Source organism: Aquarana catesbeiana, linkage group LG10 (assembly GCF_042186555.1).
Source record: "Aquarana catesbeiana isolate 2022-GZ linkage group LG10, ASM4218655v1, whole genome shotgun sequence".
Classification (NCBI taxonomy): domain Eukaryota; kingdom Metazoa; phylum Chordata; class Amphibia; order Anura; family Ranidae; genus Aquarana; species Aquarana catesbeiana.
The window spans coordinates 111,023,339-111,038,084 of record NC_133333.1 but is presented as its reverse complement, the minus strand read 5'-3'; the positions used below and the strand labels follow the sequence as shown (position 1 = coordinate 111,038,084).

The 14,746-nt window shown below is 45.2% G+C and overlaps 1 long non-coding RNA gene across 1 annotated transcript in view; it reads left to right on the top strand.

The window, feature by feature from the left end:
• Positions 1–4,228, top strand: part of LOC141110804 (uncharacterized) — a 43,106-nt gene extending 38,878 nt beyond the window's left edge. The window contains exons 2-3 of the long non-coding RNA XR_012236344.1: positions 511–812; positions 1,884–4,228. This is a non-coding gene — a long non-coding RNA (uncharacterized lncRNA). The remainder of the gene's footprint in view (positions 1–510; positions 813–1,883) is intronic.
• The last annotated feature ends 10,518 nt before the right edge of the window (positions 4,229–14,746 follow it).

Genomic DNA, 14,746 nt, shown 5'->3' with positions numbered 1-14,746 from the left:
AGAAATTTTTAAGAGTAACATTTCAATTTATACATGGGGTATTTTGATTGTTTCAGTTAGAGTGTGATTTTAAGGAACATTTTTAATTGTGCAATTGCCTATCCTCACATTGTTAAAGGTTTGGAAGCTATTTTTCAATGTCAACAAATGTACTATATTTCGGATTCATAAAATTGCCCTGGGCTCCGAAGTGTTCAATAAATGGTATTATGATTTTATAGAAGAACCTAGAGAACCTGTTTTATTTAGGGTATAAATATGTTGTTCAAGATTAATTATGAAAACATAGATTGTATGTTTGAGGGGTAGTTGGACCGATGGGCTCATTTGTTGATATTGAAATTAAGGAAATGGCAACTTGGCAATGTACTAGGATATAAGCCTGTTACAAAACAAGGGAATGGTTATTTGTTCAAATGTTTTAATTGTGTTTACATTAATACAATTCATACAATATTGAATAATTATAACAATTCTTGGGGATTTATAAATGTTTGATTCTTACTTTAGGGTTAACCGCTTAAAGACCGGCTACCATCGCGACACTGCCTGATGAAGGAGCACGCATGCTCCGAACACGAGCACTCAAGCCACGCCCACCACTTCCTCCAGCGTCTGACGAACTCCTGCTGACATGCCCTGCTTATGTGCTTGTGTGTGAACCATCAGCCTCGGGGCTGCAGACGCCACTGCAGCCGGTGATTGCTTTCATCATCACTGCTGCCCAGCCAGAGACACAGAGGGAGCATCCAGCACAGCTGAGAGGCAAAAACTTCTGATCCAAATGCCTGTTTAACACTGCTACAATTTGAGTGTGTTTTTTAAATTATATTAAAGCTTTTTACCATAGTTATTACGCTTAGAGCGGCGCTGCTCTTTCTCCCCTTTTTCTCTTGTCATAGAGTCACTTCTGCTATTTTGCTATTTTGAGCCAGCTGTCGCTCCTACCTTCAACCAGAACCTTTAACACAGGTCTGGATCCAGAGAGGAAAATGGACAAAATCCCCCTCATATAATAACTGGACTTCCACCTTGCACCGCCCCTATTATAGTTATCATTACTACAAATCTATTTATTTATCACACCAGTTTCTCCTGCCAGCGCTCCATTTTACCCTCCCCATTATTTGATCAGTAAAGTACCTAAGGCAAGGGTTTCTGTTTATGTTTTAAAATGTACAAAAAGAGATAATGTGATCTCATGGGATATTGTGTTCTCTTATTTTGGGAGCAGAAGTTATTAGGCCCATGTTCCTGATATGTAAAATAGATAGTGCAGCGCTGAAATCAAGTCCACATATCAATCAGTAAAACATCACCCATGTGACTTTGGAGACATCAACGTATATTTATCGCTGCTCCCTGCTGCATCCGGATTGACTTGGATCTTCTGTGTACCATCCATTTGTGCCCACAAGGGAAGGTGTATTTGGCCCTCTATAATTTAAGGGTCCCCTTGGTGAGGTGAGAGGCCATCTTTATTACTGGTGGAGGTTTTATACATACCCACGGAGTCACCTGCATGTTGTATCCATATATCATCACTGAAGATCACATGGATGGTGTTTTACTGCTTGATATGTGGACTTGATTTCACTTGGGTCCCAGGGATAGAAGGAACTAAAGATGTTTATGTTTTGTTGAAGTCCTGCCGTAATACTGGATTTGAGGTAAATGCTCAGTTAAATATATTGAATCTATATAATGAAAACTGTTGCTGAGAAACATTCTTATTTTTGCATGCTTTACTTATGTTTGAATTAATGAGGAATATTACCCTATTCATACCCTACCCTATACCCTATCCAGATGTCAAGTTACTTGAAGAAATGATTACAGCTTTTATATGGAAATCTTTGTTGTTCATCCTTGTTGTTCTACAGCCATGGGAGGTGCTGAAATGAGTAAAACTCCTGCTGGAAAATGTTCCTGGGAATGACACCTTGAAGGTTAGCCAATGACGCACGCCCAAGGTCTACGAAATTTCAGTGAGAAACACAAGGGAAAGATCCAGATGCCAGCCCAAAGACCCAAGTCTAGCCCAATGCATCAGTTCCAGTCTGTCTGTGGATATCGAGTTCTGTCCTTACAAAGAGGCAGGGTTTGGGGTGGAGAATTAATTTCTGTAAATATGGATGAGCACAGAATCGAACCAAAAGTTTGGGAAATGTTTTGGGAAAAGTTTAGGAGGATTAAAATTATAATGTGGACATTTTCCTTTTCCTTCTTTTTTGAATTTAATGGACATTCATAAGCCATACAAGAGACTTTTTTTTGTGTTTTTCTTTGGGACTATTTTTTATTTGGCCTAAAGGCTGTCATGCCCCTCCCACTTGCTTTTATGGACTATCACGCCCCTTCCCCCTTTATATTTCATGGACAATTGCTTTGCAGCCGAGATTTTGATATCTAGTGATTCTGATGTGTTTATTGTTCTCTATTTTTACATGCTTAGGATAGTGGTACATTTATGGGAAATTAGTCCAGGTAAATGTTGGTTCCCTACTGCGTATGTGTGAAGTGCGCTGCACTTTGTGAATGGCTTAGTGGTGGGGGAAGGAGAAGGGGGGGGCGAACTCCTTGGGGACCTTGCTGCATCTCACCGCAGCCAGGTCTCCCAGAAGAGAAGACGTGTACCTGTCAAAACCAGGTACCCATTCCCCCCTCCCCCCCGAAAGGTGCAAAATGTGGCACCGGAGAAGGGAGGAAGCAGATAAGTGGAGCTTTCCCTTTTGGGTGGAGCTCAACTTTAGGAAGAAAATATTATTTCAAGGGTTCCTGTGGGGTAATAATGCTGAGAAGGGCTGCCATACAGGGGTTATTACATAGTTACATAGTTAGGTTGGAAAAAGACATTGTCCACCTAGTTCAACCAATTAAAAAAACCACACACACACACAAATAGCATACCTCCATATATACCATCCTATACTCACAGTTTATGCAGAGGAAGGAAAAAAAACAATAAAACATGGTTCAATTTACTCCAGTGGAGGAAACAAATTCCTTCCTCATCCCCCATTAGGCAATTGGATATTCCCTGGATCAACTACCCCTGTCATTATAACCTTTAAATGTTAGTATCCAGTTATATTTTATGCATGTGGGAATGCAACCAGCTCTTTTTAAAAACAGTTTTTGTGCATGCAAATGGATAGAGAACACGAACCCGGAAGGAAGATCGGGTGAAGGTGGAAGCCCTGACAGTGGTCACAGCTCAGTGCATAGAGGGCTCCATTTAAAAGGTAGGTCTGTCATAATGTGCTAGTATACGGTGCTTACTAGCACATTATGACATCAACCTGCAGGGGGCCATAAAAAAAAGGAGAGTTTACTACCGCTTTAAACAATGGGCTGCCCTAATGCAACACACATTAATAAGCAATATAACAATGGCCTGGGTTGCTGAGATTCAAATCATCTATGGCTGGCTTTAGTGCACTGGCATGGGCAGTCTGGACCCAGATTTCTACTGGACAGGCTGCAGACATCGCAGGAAGCCGCAGCCTTCGGAGGAGATAAGTACGGACCTGCTGGAGGGGGGAACCAGATTTGTAATTTGAGGGAAGCTAAGGGGAATTTTTCTTAAAATGTATTTGTACATGTACACATCGTGTGTTACTTTAATGCAAAAAAAAATTGAGGAGGTAAAAACTACTTAAACAATATCATCTGTACCTGGCAAGGTGATATGACAGTTGGAGCACGTCCTTTTTTTTTAGTAAACAATGTGAATTCCATTCATTGTTTCTTGACCCTGCAAGCGTCAGCATAGTATACTTCTAAAACAGACCGTTACTAGGTGATCAGATTTTTTGTTGTCTTGGAATGGCCAAGAGAGTGTAGTGCTTCAGTATGTCAAGATTGCTTCACTTTCCTCTGCCATTTTGTACAGACACTGCTGCCAAATGTAATCTATTCAACCTATAAACAACTAACCAGTGCATAAAAGTCTGCTCCAGTCAGTCCCTCGAGTTTCACTTAAAGCTGGGGATACACCGATTAATATAATCAATTTCATTCAGCCTGCGGGCTATACAGTGCAGATGGAGGAATCTCCAGCTGTGGCTATTGTATTCTGACAACTGCTGTTACAATACCAGAACTGTTCAGTTGACAATTTTCCACCTGGCTCCTTTGACTTTGCAATCAAAAGATGTTGAGTGGGAGGGTGCCAGCAGTTCCACCTACATAGTGACTTTTTTCTGGTTCCTCAGGCTTCATTTAAATGGGTAGTAGCCTTTTCAGCCCCTCTGAAAAATATTCTGCAGTGGAATGCTTCTCAGAAGGTGGCTGACAGACTTAGTTCTTAGGGCTCTTTCACACGGAGGATCCGTATGTCCGTTTTTCATCCTTCCGTTCTCGGATGAAAAACTGACATACATGTATCCCTATGGAGCGTCGGATGTCAGCGATGACATGTCCGCTGACATCTGACCCGCTCCGATCCGAAAAGTGTAACGGCTCTCGGCAGCTCTCTGTGAGGGAATCAGGAAGTGAAGCGTTGCGGCTTCACTTCCTGGTTCCCTACTGCGCATGCGCGAGTCACGCTGCACGTCCTAAGTGGTCCCCGTGGTCCTAAGTGGGACCTGTGTGTTTTCCAGGAGACAGCAGGGGGTGCAGGAAGTGGCGTGACTCCCGCGGAAGTCTATTCCAGGAAGTTGGTGCAAATACCTGTAGTAGACCGGTATCTGCACCCCCCTCCCCCCTGAAAGGTGCCAATTGTGGCACTGGAGGGGGGGAGGAATCAGATGTGCGGAAGTTCCACTTTTGGGTGGAACTCCGCTTTAAGCACTGTCTGTAATAAATGAATGGGTGCTGGCCAGCGCCACGGCTATCTGTCCGAGTGTCCACCCGGTGCCCGCTTGAATGACTCACTATGACTGTGACTGAGTCTGTCTGAGACAGTAAGTGGGGCTAGCGCAGGTGACGTCGGCATCGCGCGACAGCCGCCGGCTGCTGCTATTGTTTATGGGAGTTGTAGTCCGCGGCGGCGGCTGCGTGCTCAAACTCCTAGGGGGTGGAGTCAGAGGAGAGCAGCCAGCCTGAGCCTACGTGCTACCTACAACTCCCATCGCTGTGGTGGGATATTGCCTGGCCTGCCTGTACACCACGTGGCTGGCCTGGGTGTGCCTTGTGGCTGCAGACAGTACAGAGTACTGTGGGGTGGAGACCGACCCCCCAGGAGCAACATCACTGACCAACCCCCACGACTGGAGGAAGCAGCAGTGCAAGGAAGGAGAAGGTGGAACTTGGAAGAGAGGACCTGTCCTGCTGAGCTCTGAGTCTGCCGAGCAAGGTAGGTGAGAGACCCTGACACCCCCACAGGATCGATCATTTGATCTCCCCCCCCATACACCTCACACACCTTGCCCTTCATGGCCTGTGATTCCTCCTGGGAGCTGCCCATAGCCTAGAGGCCCCTGAGGCCAGCAGGACCTCTGACCATGACCCACAGGTCAGTGGCCAGCAGGACCCACAGGTCTGCAGCTTGTGGGTCCTGCTGGGAGCTGGCCACTGACCCATGGGTCCTGCTGGCCACTGACCTGTGGGTCCTGCTGGCCACTGACCTGCGGGTCCTGCTTGCCACTGACCTGCGGGTCCTGCTGCCCACTGACCTGTGGGTCCTGCTGGCCTCCAACCCACATGCCATGGTCGGCTTCCAGCAGGACCCACAGGTCAGTGGCCAGCAGGACCCACAGGTCCGCAGCTTGTGGGTCCTGCTGGGAGCTGGCCACTGACCTGTGGGTCCTGCTGGCCACTGACCTGTGGGTCCTGCCGGCCACTAGCCTAGGGTGACCATAAGTCCCCAGCACCGCCGGATTAGAAATATCTCCCACTTACACGGCACGGCCACTGTGCATTGTCAGGAATATTTCATGTTTAGGTGTTTCGCGTGCATTGTCAGGAATATTTCGTGTTTATGTGTTTGATGCCTATTGTCAGGAATATTTCGTGTTTATGCGGTTGATGCCCATTGTCAGGAATATTTCATGTTTATGTCATGGATACCCATTGTCAGGAATATTTCATGGTTATGTCTTTGATGCCCGTTGTCAGAAATATTTCATGTCTATGCGTTTGATGCCCATTGTCAGGATCAGGAATATTTCATGTTTATGCATTTGATGCCCATTGTCATTAATAAAGTGTGTGTGTGTGTGTGTGTGTATATATATATATATATATATATATATATATATATATATATATAATTTGCGTTTTATGGTTGGCCCCGCTACTTTAGTCCTTTTCCCCCCATGTGCTCCCCCTAAATATGAAAGCTAGAGACGCCACTGGTAATAATGAGATCACAGCCAAAAGTTGCTTTGAACATTTAAATGAAGCAACAGAAGGGACTTTTTAAGTTAGGAATACATATTTGAAAAGTATTCTTTTTTAACCAGAGTTTAGTCCCACTTTAATGAAATGTGACTTGTGATATTTCATTAAAGTTCTAACAAAAAAAGAGAGGGCCAATGCGCCGGGATCAGCTCTCCTGTTCTTTTTTGCGTTCAACACGACTGCTGGTGTGAATCAGCCATTAATCTGCACATTGGAGATGGTTGATGGAACAGGTTATGAAGGCCCCAAGCAAAAAAAAAAAGTGAAGGGCAGACACGACTGTGTGAAGAGGGGGGACAAGCATCAAAAATGTTAAAATTTGAAAAGCTTTGTATGCTTCAGAAGCCTTACCTGTTAGGGGTGGGAATCTGGTTGGGAAGGGTCTCGAAGACTTTGGGAGGGGTTTGTGAGCTATAAGTTTAGGGTGGAGTGCAACAGACAAAGAAAAATCTTCCCACCTGCCCTCCCTGTGTTTTCTTTGATTTTGTGTGTATATCGGTACCCCGGTAGGGGCTGCTGATAGTTGTGGGTCCACCTGTCACCCTGCCCAGCCCGGCATTCACTTCCCAATCACCTTGAGTCAATGAACAGTCCATATGTTTTTTTTTGTGTTTTTATTGAGGGATTTGAACTTGGATAGGAATGGGAATATATGGGATGCCCAGTAAAATTTTAGAACAGTCCATTTGAGACAGAACTATGTACACTCTCTGTACATGACACTTCTTAAAACTCCTCCTGCACAACACTTGCTTGCAGACTATCACTATCTCTCTCATCTGCTCAACACTTAACTCCAGGCACAGCTAGCACATGGTTAGGCCCAACTCTGACTCAGTCAGACCCCAGAGATTGCCATTTGCAGGCAGGGACCGCAGGTCCCTCTTCAATGTAGCAAAAATAGAATAGGAAGAGTTTAGTGGTAGCTGTCCTATGGGGGACTACTGCTCCCAGCAATTATTCTATAGGCCCTGTCAGCCCTCCTGGCTGCAGCTGCCCGACTCCACTGCCTGTGACATTGCAATGCTCACTGGCTCTACACCCAGCTCTGACTGTTACCTCTCAGTCCTCTCTGGCATGCCTCTCCAGTACTCCCAATAGCTTATGTCACTCACCAGCTCTCCGGCCTACGCACACACCAGTGGTTCCCTCCTGAAGACTTGCCCGGCAGCGCTAGCTCCTGCTGTCCTTTCTGACTCCTCTCTGTGCCTCCTGTCCAGATCCTTCATGCGTTCTTGAAGGGATCCTTCCTGCACCTAAGTCCCCAGGCCCAAGGTCACCCCCCCAGAATGGGGAGCGCCCTCAAAGGCCCCGACAGCCTAGCACTCCATCCTCAATTCTTCCACTCAACAACTCCCCCCAGCTGGACTGACCCTGGGTATATCAAGGAGGCCTTCCCCCTGCCAATCCTAGTTGGGGATTGGTCAGGACTCCCTGAGACACCTCAGACAGCCCCACCTCTCTTCCCCTCCTCTTTTCTAGAATCCTCTAGAAGCCAGATGGAGGTAACCGAGAAGTAATGCTATCTGTGAATCACCAGCCTACTCTGAGCCACTCCCAGCACACACAGATGAAAACAAACAGGCCTAGTTTCCAGCTAGGCCTGCCTAAATTTACCTGCTCTGACAAAAATCTCACCTCTAGCACCTACCTAGGTAGAGGGTGCTACATGTGGTTATGTGGATGTCATAGCAGCCACGCAGTTGTTGGTCTTTGGAAGACATAAAAATTTAGTGCCAATAGAATGAAAGGAAAGGGGAAAGAGGTTTCTAGGAACCCCCCTTTCCTCATGGGATAATGGTAGGGGGCAGTTTCAAGGCTCCCCCTGCGAGCCTGTGGCACGCAGTGAAGCCTTAGTTAGGTATAGGGTTTGAGGTGAGGTCAGGTGACCAATAGGGGTACAGATATATGATGACATCACTTAGAATGTTCCAGAACCCCTGAATAGGGCTATCAAAAGGGGGTTCCATGACTGAGGGCTCAGTCGCCTCAGAAGGCACAGCTGTAGTGCACTAGGGGTTTGCTCCATTGAGCAAACAGCACCTTCTGAGGCAGAAGAAGATGAGTCTTCTGAGGTGCCTCATCGAGCAAGCCAGCAAGGAAGAAGAAGAATGGGTCCGCCGCTGTCTCGACTTACCGAGGACTATGAGTCAAGCTGAGCAAGGAAAAGAGGATGTCGCCACCTTTGTCACCACCGCTGCTGCCCTCGCCGCCGCAAAATAAGCTCGGGCCGGAGTGGAGGAAGGATGGAGCATCCCATCGTGGCAGGAGGAAGAGGAAGACCCCTGGGAAGAGGATCCCGAGCGCAGGGGCCAAGGCAGCGTCATCTCCGGCAGAGGTGTGGGGCCGGCGAAGAGGAGGTGCATACCGCAAAGAAGGCACTCCCCATCTCCGCCCTGCAGATTGTCAGAAGGGAGTGCTGGGCGATTGCAGCCGTGCAAGCACCAGGCTTCGGAAGGAAGGGCTAAGGGCAGAGCCGCGTTACGGCAGCCATCTTGGTGAAGACCAGAAAAATCGCCTAGGCAACAGAGTTTATCCAGGTTTATCCAGACCCCTGCAGAATGCAGAGCTCCAGGAGCAGGCAAAGCAACTAAGGCCTCAACATACCAGTGGTCAGTGATCAGCTGCAGCAGAGGGGAGATGTCCAGCTGAACCTAGGGGCTGGTGAGTTACCTGCATTGACACTACTGACTAACTTATCGGATTTGTTATCTAAATGATCAAAAAATTTAGATAAAAAAAAACAGGCTAGTGCGACGGGCTAGCGAGAGTGGGGAGAATAATATAAATAATTCTGTTGCTATGGTTTGGGCGCCACCTGCTGCCCCTTTAGCTAATTGCGCCCAGTCAATAGCATCCAGTGCAGAGTTATTGTCTGCAGCTGTTCCAGTCAGTCTCAGCAATGCCAGGATACAAAACATTCCAGAGATTTGTCTTAAAGAAACATTGCCTATTGAAGTTTCTCCTCTTGGTTATCATCTCGCCATCAGTATTAAAGAGAAAATATGGAGAGGGGAATATGTAGACATTTTGTCCCTATTACCGTCCTCTAACGAGTTTATGGCTAAACCTGAGAAGAGTGCTAAAGAAGAGGATAGGAGAAGTCATTTAATAAATGGCTTCAGGCTTCCTGTATATTCAGTAGTGCGCTGTGTGAAAAGTGTCCGAATAAGAGTTCTAGTCTGTTCCAGCACATTGACATAATTCCGGAGGCTTATAAAAATTTTGGTGGATCTGTGTGGTTTTTGTACAACGAGTCCTTCCGTCAAAAAATCTTTTTCTCCCCCAAAGATCAACATTCGGCAAGCAGTCCGCCATTGTGGCACCCATGTCAACACCCGGTTACAGAAAAGGAATCTGCTTTAATTTCAATGACGGGCATTGTAAGTGGCCAAACTCTTGCAAATACAGGCATGAATGGGCCTTTTTTGCAAGAGGCCATCCAGTCAGCAAATGCTTTAAAAAGATGTCAGCTGCCAACCAACAGCATGGCAGAGAGTTGTTACCAAAGGGCAGCCATCCCAGTGAGGTTACTAAAAATTCTTCCTTGGTTACAGGTATATCCAGACAGACAGAAGGTTCTACTGTTAATTGAAGGTTTTAGGGATGGTTTCCGCTTGCCAAAATTTTCTGGCAGTTGTACGTTAGTAAAAAATGTAAAGTCTGTTGATAAATGTTTTCAAAGAAGTACAAGAAGGGAGGTTTGAGGGCCCCTTCAATCAACCTCTGTTAATTTTAGAATTTCCTGTTTAAGTATAGTTCCTAAGAAGGAGCCAAATTCTTTTAGATTAGTTCATCACCTTTCACTCCCAGTAGGTAATTAATTGAATGACCAAATTTCGGAAGATATGGCTTCTGTGAATTATGCTTCTTTTGAGGATGCTTTGCAGAAGCCTAGGCAATCGGAAAAAGGGGCACTTTTAGCAAAAGCGGATATACAGTATCTCACAAAAGTGAGTACACCCCTCACATTTTTGTAAACATTTTATTATATCTTTTCATGTGACAACACTGAAGAAATTACACTTTGCTACAATGTAAAGTAGTGAGTGTACAGCTTGTATAAGTGTAAATTTGCAGTCCCCTCAAAATAACTCAACACACAGCCATTAATGTCTAGATCACTGGCAACAAAAGTGAGTACACCCCTAAGTGAACATGTCCAATTTGGGCCCAAAGTGTCACTATTTTGTGTGGCCACCATTATTTTCCAGCACTGCTTTAACCCTCTTGGGCATGTAGTTCACCAGAGCTTCACAGGTTGCCACTGGGGGCCTATTCCACTTCTCCATGACGGCATCACGGTGCTGGTGGATGTTAGAGACATTGCGCTCCTCCACCTTCCGTTTGAAGATGCCCCACAGATGCTCAATAGGGTTTAGGAAGAAAAAAACAGCAACAGGCGCCTCTTAATAAGATTGTAATATTTAATGACAAATATGCATTAAAAGGATTCACATGTAATAACATGTTTGTCCGGTGCAGGGAGTTCCAGTAGAAGCCATAGATGATCTCTGTAGTGTTACGATGGAAGGGAGCCTTGTTCCTCTATGCTGTCGGCTCGTGTGTTTGGCGCAGACTTCCAGGATACGAACACGATCCAGAACAAGGCTTGAAACTCAGCCAGACAGTCAAGTGGAGGGCTGGACCGCAGAGTCAGTGGTATGGGCTGTACTGCCGTTAAGCAACGCATTTCAGAGCATGCGCTGTGGGGCGCACTCCTTTTTCATGCTAAAGGGGATAGATTTTGTGCGGCCTATTTATGTGCTACCTAAGCACCGCCACCTAATGGTTACAGCTAATATTACAGAAATATATATATATATATATATAGCTATGACAACGGGATAAAGGGAGGGGAGGGGAAGAGATTAAAATGTGCAAATACATTGTACTGGACTGTGACTTGCCTGTATTGTGGTCACTTTCCTTAAATACTGGATAATAAATCTATAAGCATTACCACAAATATACACAGATATATATCAAATTAAATAGAAGAATATGTATAAAAATATAAAAATGGGAAGATTTAAACATTAATAGAATTTATAAAAGTTATTCATATTTGTACACACAGTGGATTTAAATGTTGTTGGGAGAATTGATAAAAACTACATTAAATAGACATAATTAAATGCATATAACAGGAATAGGGAGAAACATTATTGGACTATTCGTATGGAAATAATAGATATATCTCTCACAAGGAGCTATAATTTGCTCAAAGGACTATTTGACGATTTGCATTGTGGTTTATTATTTATATTGAGACCTGCGCTGCTATTTGTTATTGTATTTCAATAGGGTTTAGGTCTGGAGACATACTTGGCTAGTCCATCACCTTTACCCTCAGCTTCTTTAACAAGGCAGTGGTCGTCTTGGAGATTTGTTTGGGGTCGTTATCATGTTAGAATACTGTCCTGCGGCCCAGTCTCCGAAGGGAGGGGCTCATGCTCTGCTTCAGTATGTCACAGTACATGTTGGCATTCATGGTTCCCTCAATGAACTGTAGCTCCCCGGTGCCAGCAGCACTTATGCAGCCCCAGACCATGACACTCCCACCACCATGCTTGACTGTAGGCAAGACACACTTGCCTTTGTACTCCTCACCTGGTTTCTGCCACACACGCTTGACACAATCTGAATCAAATAAGTTTATCTTCGTCTCATCAGACCACAGGACATGGTTCCAGTAATCCATGTCCTAAGTCTGCTTGTCCTCAGCAAACTGTTTGCGGGCTTTTGTGTGCATCAACTTTAGAAGAGACTTCCCTCTGGGACAACAGCCATGCAGACCAATTTGATGCAGTGTGCAGCGTATGGTCTAAGCACTGACAGGCTGACCCTCCACCCCTTCAACCTCTGCAGCAATACTGGCAGCACTCATACTTCAATTTCTCAAAGACAACCTCTGGATATGATGCTGAGCACGTGCACTCAACTTCTTTGGTCGACCATGGCGAGGCCTGTTCTGAGTGGAACCTGTCCGGTTAAACCACTGTATGGTCTTGGCCACCATGCTGCAGCTCAGTTTCAGGGCCTTGGCAATCTTCTTATGCCCCTTACACAGGATCGGACATTGATTGGACATTCCGACAACAAAATCCATGTTTTTTTTCCAACGGATGTTGGCTTAAACTTGTCTTGCATACACACGGTCACACAAAGTTGGTCGGAAATTCCGAACGTCAAGAACGCGGTGACGTACAACATGTACGACGAGCCGAGAAAAATGAAGTTCAATAGCCAGTGCTGCTTTTCTGCTTGATTCTGAGCATGCGTGGCACTTTGTGCGTCGGAATTGTGTACACACGATCGGAATTTACTTGAACAGATTTTGTTATCGGAAAATTTGAGAACCAGATCTCAAATTTTGTGCGACGGAAATTCCGATGGAAACTGTCCCATGGAGCCTCCACATGGTCGAAATTTCCAACAACAAGCTCCGATCACACATTTTACATCGGAAAGCCCGACCATGTGTACGGGGCATTATAGTCTAGGCCATCTTTATGTAGTGCAGCAATTCTTTTTTTCAGATCCTCAGAGAGTTCTTCCCCATGAGGTGCCATGTTGAGCTTCCAGTGACCAGTATGAGAGAGTGAGAGCGATAACACCAAATTTAACACACCTGCTCCCCATTCACACCTGAGACCTTGTAACACTAATGAGTCACATGACACCGGAGAGGGAAATTAGCTAATTGGGCCTAATTTGGACATTTTTACTTAGGGGTGTACTCACTTTTGTTGCCAGTGGTTTAGACATTAATGGATGTGTTGAGTTATTTTGAGGGGACAGCAAATTTACACTTATACAAGCTCTACACTCACTACTTTACATTGTAGCAAAGTGTCATTTCTTCAGTGTTGTCACATGAAAAGATATAATAAGATATTTACAAAAATGTGAGGGGTGTACTCACTTTTTTTTTTTAAATTCCTTTATTTTTGACACACTGAAGGCATAGAAATACAGTCTAGGTTACAGTATGTTACATATTCCATACAAAAACATACTTTTGAATCACATAAAATATGACTGTAGACCAAAATCAAAGTTATTAACCAAACAAATATGGTAGCGTAGATAAGTTCTAGCCAAAAGTATATCTGTTCCATATATAATATATAATATCAAGGTTGCCTACCAACGGGCCTCCTTGCATAAAGCTTAATTTGTTTATGAACAGTTTTGATATATATGATAGTATTTAAACCTTCAAAGACAGATATGTCTTTTGCTATACAGGTGAGTGTTACCTGCTCACCTTCAGTAATATCATTCACATTATATTCGTTATCGCCGTCACCAAGGCTGCTTAGTGAGCTGATCGAAACACAAGAGACTAAAGAAAAGAAAAGAGTAGAAAGTGAAAAGAAAAGCGGGGTAGGAAGGGGGAAGGGGAGGTATGAAGAGGGTGGGAAGAGGGCAAAAAAGAAGGGGTTATAAAGGAATGGCTGCGACATCGCCCCCAGTTCGATCCCACCTTTCACACCCCAGAGGGGTGTATACAGATATCTGTTTTAATGGGGTTGTACCTCAGGTAGGCGAAGATTGTGTCTGTGCCATGTCCTGCAGATATGCGTCTGTACCGACAAAATATCTCCAGGGTCTCCATTTGTCAATAAATTGTTCCTCTTTGTTTTGTAGAGTTTCCGTCAGTTCCTCCATACGTAAAATACAGTTAACTTTTGAATACCACAGGACCCTGGTCGGAGGGAGAGGATCACGCCAGAGCGCTGGAATGCATGTCCTAGCTGCGTTCAGGAGTTGCATTGTCAATGTTTTCTTGTACTTTTGAATCGGTCTCGTGGTCAGGTGTAGGAGGCATGCGGCCGGGTTATCTCTGAGATCGACCGAGGTCAGACTTTGAATAGTCGAGGTCACCTCCTCCCAAAAGGGTCTCAGGAGTGGGCACGACCAAAAGACGTGGAGCATGCTTCCCACTTCCCTGTCACATCTCCAACACCTATCCGACAGCGACGGATTCATTTTATGTAACACATATGGGACTCTGTACCACCTGGTCAGGATTTTGTATCCCGCTTCTTGATAATGGCTCACAATCGAGGACTTATGTGCCAAGACCAAGACCTTCTCTCTTTGCTGAGTGGAGAACTGAGTCCCCAGATCCCTTTCCCATTTCAGGAGGAACTCTGGAGTTGAGTCCCCCCCCGACCTGTAAGAAGACTGTATAAGAAAGACAGTGTGTGTCTGATAGGTTCCCCCGATTTGCAGAGGGATTCCAGAGGGGTGTGGCTCCGAGGGACATATGATAGTTTCTGGAGGGTCCTCAGATAGTGCCTAAGTTGAAGAGTGCTGAAGCCGTCTAATGGAGGATCTATGAGTCTGGAGAGTGTGAATGCAGTTGGGAATTCTCCCCGGGACCAAATCT